This window comes from Oryctolagus cuniculus, chromosome 8 (genome assembly GCF_964237555.1).
Source record: "Oryctolagus cuniculus chromosome 8, mOryCun1.1, whole genome shotgun sequence".
In the NCBI taxonomy this organism is placed as follows: domain Eukaryota; kingdom Metazoa; phylum Chordata; class Mammalia; order Lagomorpha; family Leporidae; genus Oryctolagus; species Oryctolagus cuniculus.
The window spans coordinates 132,391,771-132,401,005 of NC_091439.1; the positions used below are offsets into that span (position 1 = coordinate 132,391,771).

At 42.7% G+C, this 9,235-nt stretch overlaps 1 pseudogene; it reads left to right on the forward strand.

Moving 5' to 3' along the window:
• The first annotated feature begins 368 nt into the window (after nucleotides 1-368).
• Nucleotides 369-1,279, forward strand: LOC100349283 (E3 ubiquitin-protein ligase RING2 pseudogene; annotated as a pseudogene).
• Nucleotides 1,280-9,235: the final 7,956 nt, after the last annotated feature.

Genomic DNA, 9,235 nt, shown 5'->3' on the forward strand with positions numbered 1-9,235 from the left:
TGGCCAGCACACCACGCTGATCCGATGGCAGGAGCCAGGTGCTTCTCCTGGTCTCCCATGGGGTGCAGGGCCCAAGCACTTGGGCCATCCTCCACTGCACTCCCTGGCCATAGCAGAGAGCTGGCCTGGAAGAGGGGCAACCGGGACAGAATCCGGCGCCCCGACCGGGACTAGAACCCGGGGTGCTGGCGCCGCAAGGCGGAGGATTAGCCTAGTGAGCCGCGGCGCCAGCGAGAGAGAGAGATATTTTAAGAGTCTCATGCAATTGTGGAATTTTGGTGAGTTCAAAATCTGATGGACTAGGCTGGGGATTCAGGGAGGAGCTGCAGTTGGAAGTCAAACGTAGCCTGTTTTCGGAATTTCTTTTCCCTGGGAGAGGTCAGTGTTTGTATTAAGGTCCTCACCCGATTGGATGGGGCCCACTCACCTTAGATATCATCTGATTCACACAAAGTCTACTCATGAAAGTGCTGGTCTCACCAAGCAGTGCTTGCACCGTTTCTGCACAGACTGCCTCATCACAGCCCTGAGAATTGGCAACAAAGAATGTCCCACCTGTCAGAAAAAGCTAGTTTCCAAAAGATCACTCAGGCCAGATCCAAACTTTGATGCACTCATCAGCAAAATTTATCCGAGTCGTGATGAGTATGAAGCTCATCAAGAGAGAGTGTTAGCCAGGATCAACAAGCACAACAATGAGCAAGCCCTGAGCCCCAGCATCGAGGAGGGACTGAAGATGCAGGCCATGAGCAGCTTACAGCGAGAAAGAAACAGCAGATCAAAAATGGTAGTGGAGTAGAAGTGTAGTGATGCACCCACCCACAGCAACCAGGAAGCAGGCCCTAGTAACAAACGGACCAAAACCTCTGGTGATTCTGGCCTGGAGCTGGATAACAACAATGCATCAGTGGCCATTGATCCAGTGATGGATGGGGCTAGTGAAACTGAATTAGTATTCAGGCCTCATCCCGTGCTTATGGAAACAGATGACAGTGCACAAACAAGATACATAAAAACTTCAGGTAATGCCACTGTTGATCACTTATCCAAGTATCTGGCTGTAAGGTTAGCTTTAGAAGAACCTCGAAGCAAAGGAGAATCAAATCAGATGAACCTTGATACAGACAGTGAGAAGCAGTACACCATCTACATCACAACAGCCAGTGGCCAGTTCACTGTCTTAAATGGCTCTTTTTCTCTGGAATTGGTCAGCGAGAAATACTAGAAAGTGAACAAGCCCGTGGGACTTTATTATGCATCCACAAAGGAGAACAAATGAGCTTTAAAAACCATTTACGAGATGGAACTTTTTTATAGCCCATTTCTTCAATTTTTTTTTTTGACAGGCAGAGTGGACAGTGAGAGAAAGGTCTTCCTTTGCCATTGGTTCACCCTCTAATGGCCGCCGCGGCTGGCGCACTGCGCTGATCCGAAGCCAGGAGCCAGGTGCTTCTCCTGGTCTCCTATACGGGTGCAGGGCCCAAGGACCTGGGCCATCCTCCACTGCACTCCCGGGCCACAGCAGAGAGCTGGCCTGGAAGAGGGGCAACCAGGACAGAATCCGGCGCCCTAACCAGGACTAGAACCCAGGGTGCAGGCGCCGCAGATGGAGGATTAGCCTAGTGAGCCGCGGCGCCAGCCCCATTTCTTTAATATTAAAACTGTACCATCATTGCTTCTAAAAAAAAAGTGTTGGTCTCAACAAGGTCAAGGATAATATTTTATCGTGTTTGGACGTGATGGGCCAGCCAGCCGAACTGACATTAAGGTATCCACCATTCCTTCTCCAAAGAATGTCCTGAACATTGGATGATTTGCTATGTGATGGCCAGTATTGTGGGGCATGGATTAAGCCATTGCTTGCAACACAGGCATTCCATGTGGGGCTGAGTCCTCCTGGCAACTCTACTTCTGATCCAGCTCCCTGTTTATGAGCCTGGGAAGACAGCAGAAGATGGCCTGAGTTCTTGAGCCCCTGCTGCTCACATGGGAGACCTGGATGGAGTTCTGGTTTCTGGCCTCAGAATGACACAGTCTGTTTTTTTTCAGCCATTTGTGCCATGAGCCAGCAAATGGAAGATCTCTCTGTCTCTCCCTCTGTCATTATGCCTTTCAAACAAATAAATAAATCTTTAAATTTAAAAAAAAATGATTTACTATATGTAAAGCACTTTATATGTTAACTCCTATCATCATTGCTATTGTTCTTTTTTTATTTTTTATTTTTGACAGGCAGAGTAGACAGTGAGAGAGAGACAGAGAGAAAGGTCTTCCTTTTTGCAGTTGGTTCACCCTCCAATGGCTGCCGCGGCCGGCACGCTATGGCCGGCGCATCGTGCTGATCCAAAGCCAGGAGCCAGGTGCTTCTCCTGGTCTCCCATGCGGGTTCAGGGCCCAAGCACTTGGGCCATCCTCCACTGCCTTCCAGGGCCATAGCAGAGAGCTGGCCTGGAAGAGGGGCAGCCGGGACAGAATCCGGCGCCCCGACTGGGACTAGAACCCGGTGTGCCGGCGCCGCAGGCAGAGGATTAGCCTAGTGAGCCGTGGCGCCGGCCATGACCATTATTTTATTGCATGTATAGGGCACATTTCTACTATTTAAATGACGGGAGAAAAATTTTGATTAGTTGTGAAAAACAGCAGACTTGATGTAGATAAGAGATGTTCTCATTCAAGTTGAAACTCTGAAGAGAAATACATTTACCCACCTAAACCAAGGTAAATACACATAAAAAATTTTTACATTGCTTTCCTTGGAACTTTTAGAGATGCAACTCTGTCCCTTCCAGTGAATTTAAAAAATTCAATTTCACAAATCTATTCAGGAAAAATGGCTTGTTTTCTTCCAAAGTTAAAAAGTGTATTCTTTATCATCCTTTCCCCCTTTCTCTCTTTTGATAGTGCTGGAAAATCAGCATAAAACAAAGGCCTAACTCATAAAACCGTAGGCAGCTGCATAGTTACATTACACACACCTAGTTCAGCTGGAGAAGTTCATTACAACCGGCAAAGTCATGAATGATGTGCATTTCCCAAATGGATTTGGCCTTCCACACAATAAATCATTCATGAGTGTGCAAGGTTCTAGCCTCCTCTCTCCTCTCTGCACCTGCTTCCATGTCAGATTCTGCCTGGCTTTGGCACTCACACACTGATCTGACAACCAAAGCCCAGAGTTCAGAGATCAGCGCTTCCTGCGTTGACAGTGATGATGTTCTTCCCTTTGTCATTGGTTGTGAATTCTCTCAAAGATTTTTTATTTAAACCACAGTTTACAAGGAACTCTATATTCTCTCTCTCTCTCTCTCTCTCTCTCTCTCTCTTTTTCCAAAGTTAAGGAGAAGTTTATTCTTTTCCCAAATGACTTTTCTGACTTCTCATTTATTTTGTGATTGTTCAAAATCACTACTTATGATTATGAACACCTTTGGTTCTATCTATTGTTTTTTCCCCCATATACTCTGGTTTGCTTTTTTTTTTCCCTCCATGAGTCATATGAGAGTTTTTTCCATGTGCAAACAGTTTTGTTGCTTCTAGCATGCAGAAAAAACCATTTTTCTGCTGCTTCTCTGTTGTCCCAGGTGTGTTCTCAGCCTTATTAATATAGTTAACCTTATAAAGGCCTTGGCTTATATTGCAACTGTGGTAATCCTGAGTGTATAGTGTGTGACTCAGCTTGCTGGAGTTGAGAGTGTAAAAGTTAGGGTAGTCAATGTTAGCCTTGGGAAGACTGGGGAGATGAGACAAGGGTGTCTTGGGTGGCCCCTGTCCTTCTTGTTGGGTTCCTGCACCCCAACTGTTGATACTGTGCTCCTCCCCAGTCACTGCTCTTTAACGTCATGAATTAAGGACATCTCACCTCTGAGAAGCAAATTCTCATTTAAGGTTAAAGATCTTACCTTGCCTCTGAATTTTCATTACACGTCAGAGTTGTTTAAAGACAGCAATATCTAATCTAAGGAAGTATGAGTTGATGTACGCTCAGCCTCCTGAGATGGACAGTGTGTCTTCTAAACCACCTGACTTAGGTAATCTACTTGACTGGTGGGTCTTTAAAGAAGGTTCCCACCAAGCTGTAGAAGATGGCCCACGTCCTTGGGCCCCTGCACCCACATGGAATACCGGGAAGAAGCACCTGGATCCTGGCTTCGAATTGACGCAGCTCTGGCTATTGCAGCCATTTGGGGAGTCAACCATAGGATGGAAGACCTTTCTCTTTGTCTCTACCTCTCTATGTCTGTAGCTCTACCTCTCAAATAAATAAACAAAATCTTAAAAAAAGAAGGTTCCTACCACAATGTGGACAGTGCTGCATCCATGATAAACAGTAAATGTGATGGAAGTTCCTGGTTTCCCACCAAATCCTCCTTCCTAGACTGGTACAGCTCACAGTTTTGGCTGCTATCGACTCACATCTTATGAGCTGCACTCTTCTTTGAAGAATTCTCATCCATCAGTGGGACCCACCTAGCTTAAAAATTCTGGGGCAGTTACTCCAGCCCCGCAAACAGCCTCCAGCCACAGCCAGTGGCTGACAGATGTGCAAAAACAACATCCTAGTCACCTCTCCTGAAGCCCAAGTGGTGGGTATCAGGATTCAGAACCCATCGTGGCTCAGATTGAATCTGGTTTCCCAGGAGATGCACTTCTGTGCCCGGCTTCTTCCCTGGCCCTTCCATTCCCTACTGGTTCCTCTCAAGTGTACTGTCTGAAAGTCACTTGCACATGAATGCATCCTTTGGCGCTGCTTCTACGGGAGATGACTTCAGATCCTAAGTATAAGCTTAGGGAACAAGCATGACATGAAATGTAAAAGAAAAGAGGAAGATTTTTCTCAGAAACTGAAATACATCAAAGTCCTCACCGTGGAGAAAAATCAGAATTTTTTTTTTTTAAGAAATTGATAGTCTTTCTTTTGTGTTACACTTACCAGGGCATCTAATTTATTGAATGTTTAATTACTCTACGTGCCATAATTAAGCATTATTAGTGGGAATGGAAATGTATTTGATTTTTTAGTTTGTCATTAATTCAAAGTATACTTTTATGAATGGGTAGAGAAAATGTGGGATGCACACACACACACACACAACAGAATACTATTCAGTCACAAAAAGATGGGATCCTGTCATTTTGACCACATAGCTGAAATCAGAGTTATTGTGTTCAGTAAAATAAGCCAGATGCAGAATGACGAGTGCTGCATGATCTCAATTCTACGTGGAATCTAAAGAAGCTTATCCCATAGAAGTTGAAAGAAGAATGGTGGTTACCAGAGGCTGGGGAGAGTAGATGGTAGGGATAGGAGGGAAGAGGTTGATTAATTAATAATAAGTTACAGTTGGAGAGAAGTTGTACGTTCTGGTTTCTATTGCATAGTACAGTGAGTATAGAGGATGTATATTTCCAGAAGCTGGAAGATTGAATTTTGAATGCTTTTATCACAAAGATATGAGAATTGTTTAAGGATATAGATATTCCTACCTTGATTTGGACATTATGAAATGTGTACATGTATTGAAACATCACATGGTACTCTATAAATACTTAAAATTTTTGTAACAATTTAAAAAATGTTGTGTGCCTCTGTGTATTCATGCATGGAAAAACATACATAAGTCAGACAATTCATAAATGCAAGCATGTGGAAATATCATAAATACAAGTGAGTCTTCATGACAAGTGCCCTGGTGAATTGCTTCTAGTTGGCAACTCCACGTCTATTGAAATTATTTTGCTCTTGGTCACTCCAGGAGAAAGCTGTCGTCCAGAGAGGGGAGTGTGGATGAATCCAGTTGTTAATGCCTATTAAGAGAGTTCATGCCACTTTCCCGGTCCCATAAGGACTTCTTTCTAGAAACCTACCTTAAGGGCAGAGAAAATGCTAGCAGTTTGTTCTCTAAAGGCAATATCTTCTATTTGGTCAAAGAACTGTTCTGATTTAGATAATTCTCTTATTTGGACCATGCCTCTTCCATTTTACACAATCCAAACCATATCTACATGTGCTCAACTGCACATTTATGGCTGTTAGATTCACCAATGCAGGACACATTCTCTATCTATATGTTTTCTCTGACCTGTGGTAACTGATAGAATACCTAAAATGTAATGTATTGGAGTTAAATTTTCACTTGATGATTGTTTATGGCCCTATATTTACTATGGAGGAACAGCGTTTTGTTTTTCTTCTTCTTCATACTACTTCTTAAACTCTATACTTAGCGTAGGGTTTAATCTTATGAGTATAAAGTAAACTGAAAATAGATCTGCACAAAAAGTAATAGTGGAAATAGGAGAGAGAGGAGGAAGAAGGGTAGACGTATGGGTGGGAGAGAGGGTAGGTAGGAAGTATCACTATGTTCCTCAATCTGTATATATGAAATACATGAAATTTTTATACATTAAATAAAATTTTAAAAAAGAAATGACACCTTTTTGGTTCTCACTGTACATCTTCTACGATCTATGATTGTGCAGTGATTCACTGAAAGATTTTGTACCCCATCTCTGATCTGCTTATAGACTTTGCTATTTGACCTTGGTTTGATTCCCTGAACCTAATTTACTTCTTTCTTGCTCTTGTTTGAATATGATTTGTCCCCAAACTCATAAGTTTAATCTCCAAAGTCTCATGCTAATGTCATTAATGTGTTTAAAAACAACTATGATGTTTAGAGACAGGACCTTTAAAAGTGACTAGAATAGAATAAGCCATTAGGGTGGAGCCCCCATGATTGAACCTTGGTGACTTTATAAGGAGGGAGAGAGAATCACACAGACAGAGAGATACACACATGCTCTTGTCACGATGTGATGCAGCCTATGTTGGACCTATCCAGAACCTGCATCGAGCTGTCTGGACTTCCTAACTCTAGAAACTTGAGCCAAAATACAGCTCTTTAAAAGTAGCTCCCAATAGCTAAAATAATCTTAAAAAATAAAAACAAAGCCAGAGGCATTACAGTACCAGATTTCAAGAGATATTACAGGGCATTTATAATCAAAGCAACCTGGTACTGGCACAAAAATGGATATGTAGACCAATGGATCAGATTAGAAACCCTGGAAAATGACTCACACACGTGCAATCAACTGATATCTGACAAATGGGCTTAAATCACTCCCTGGAGAAATCGGATGGTCGGATCTCTGAATGTGGAAGTATGTAACAAGATCCCTACCTTACAACCCATACAAAAATCAACTCACAGCAGATCAAGATTAAACCTAGGACCTGAAACCATCAATTCACTAGAGTAAAACAAAAGGGGAACAAGGCAAGACATTGGCCTAGCAAAGACTTCATGGGTTTTACCCCAGAAGCAGAAGCAATAAAAGCTAAAATAGAAAAATGATATTACATCGAGCCAGGAAGCTTCTGTACAGCAAAGGAAACACTCAGTAAAGAGGCAATGGGAGAAAATATTTGCAAAGTATACATCTATGAAACCATGAATACCCAGAATATATAAGGGTCTCAATACGTGTTGTTCATTTCTCCTGACTTCCTAATGACTGTTGGCTGGAGACTGAGTTCATTTCTTGAAGGTCTTCCATGTGGGTCTACAGTAAGTTCACAGCAGGTCTGTTGCCTTTTGAAGGGCAGCAGAGGTGTCCCTCTCCAGTGTGCTGTGATGAAGCAACACACAATTTAATTTATAATAATTCAATAATAATAATTTTAATAATAATAATAATATTTCAAATAATAATAATTTTATTATAGCAGTGACATCCCACCACCTTTGCTAAATTCTATTAGAGGTAAATCAGCCACTGCCTACACACAAGGGAGAGGGGTTGCCTTCAGGTATTTCTGCCATGCCCTTAGGAAAATTCTTACAGGGCTGCTGATGAAGATTAGCAAAGCACAGGGCAGAGCAAAGATGCCTCCTGCCGCTGTGTGCTCCAGCAGCCATTTCCCTCCTCCATCTGTAAAATGTAGGGTGTGGGGGATGCTGTTTACCTACTTTGCTGGGGCAGGGTGACAATTTAGCCATAAAATGCTTTGTTACCTAGGCATGAAAGGCTCTTTATATACCCGAAGTATGGTTTTTCCCCCCTAAAAAGAAAAGAAAAATAAGAAAGAAGTCACCTGTTGCTAGGGAAACCACAACCTTTCACTGTGCTTATTTAGAAAAGAGAAAGATTCGAGACTCTTCACTGTAAGAACAGAGGTCTGTGCTTTATGTTGTTGAGAATAAACAAAGAAAAAATACTGTTCTTCTCAATTAAATATTTTCATTATCTTGGGTCTTGTTGAAAGTATTGTATTCTCAAGGGTCCAAATCAAAATATACCGCTAATTTTTCCCTGCCTTGCTATGTTTGTCTTGCTTGCATATGAAGCTTCTTTTTAGGTTTGGCAGAATCTTTGGGTCTGAGAAAAACATGAGACACTGAAGGGGTGCTGAATGAGCTAGCAAAACACCATGTCACTATGGTATGACCAGGAGGCTAGGGTATCTCCTCCTCTGTTCTTGTCGTATTAAGTCAAAAAAGTTTCTGAACATTCAAAAACAATTTTTAGTACATCAACGGATTCCTCCTGTTATTGCTTAAATGATCCCATCTTTGTATGGTAACTGTGGTCCAACTGATGCTTTAAAAAAGTGCCTGAAATTTTAGCTGAAAATGCATTGATAGAGTTGGACTCTAAAATCACTTTTGCAGACTGTTTAGCTCCATGTCTCCTTTGTTGCATAGTAGGATCTTTCCTCTAACTGTGGCCTGGTGAGCGAGATCACAGAGTTCAGATCTCTGGTCCCAAGTTCCAGGAAGCCAGCTTGCAGAATCTATGCAGGAATGTTTTACTTAGGAAAAGTGGAGGAGACACAGGACTGGACGAAGGGGACAGTTAAACTAGAGTTTTCAGACTTACAGAAATACTGTTATCTAACAACCACGTGTGACTGGGCTCACGATCCCTGGCTAGCCTCTGGAGAACCTGCTGTTCTGTGGAGGACATCACTTACAGTTTGCAAGGGAATGAAGCGCCTGAAAATTGAGGAGAATGTTATTTCAGACTGGGCTTTGTGTGTAGTCTCTGTGCCACTGGTTCTTTGGCTGTTATGTGTAGTAGAGCAAATATCCTCAAGTGGAATGTGTGTCTTGTCTTCCTAGGTCAGAAATCGCATGATGTTGGCCAGCTCTCTGCTGTGGCCAGGGAGTGCAGTGGAGGATGGCCCAGGTGCTTGGGCCCTGCACCCCATGGGAAACCAGGAAAAGCACCT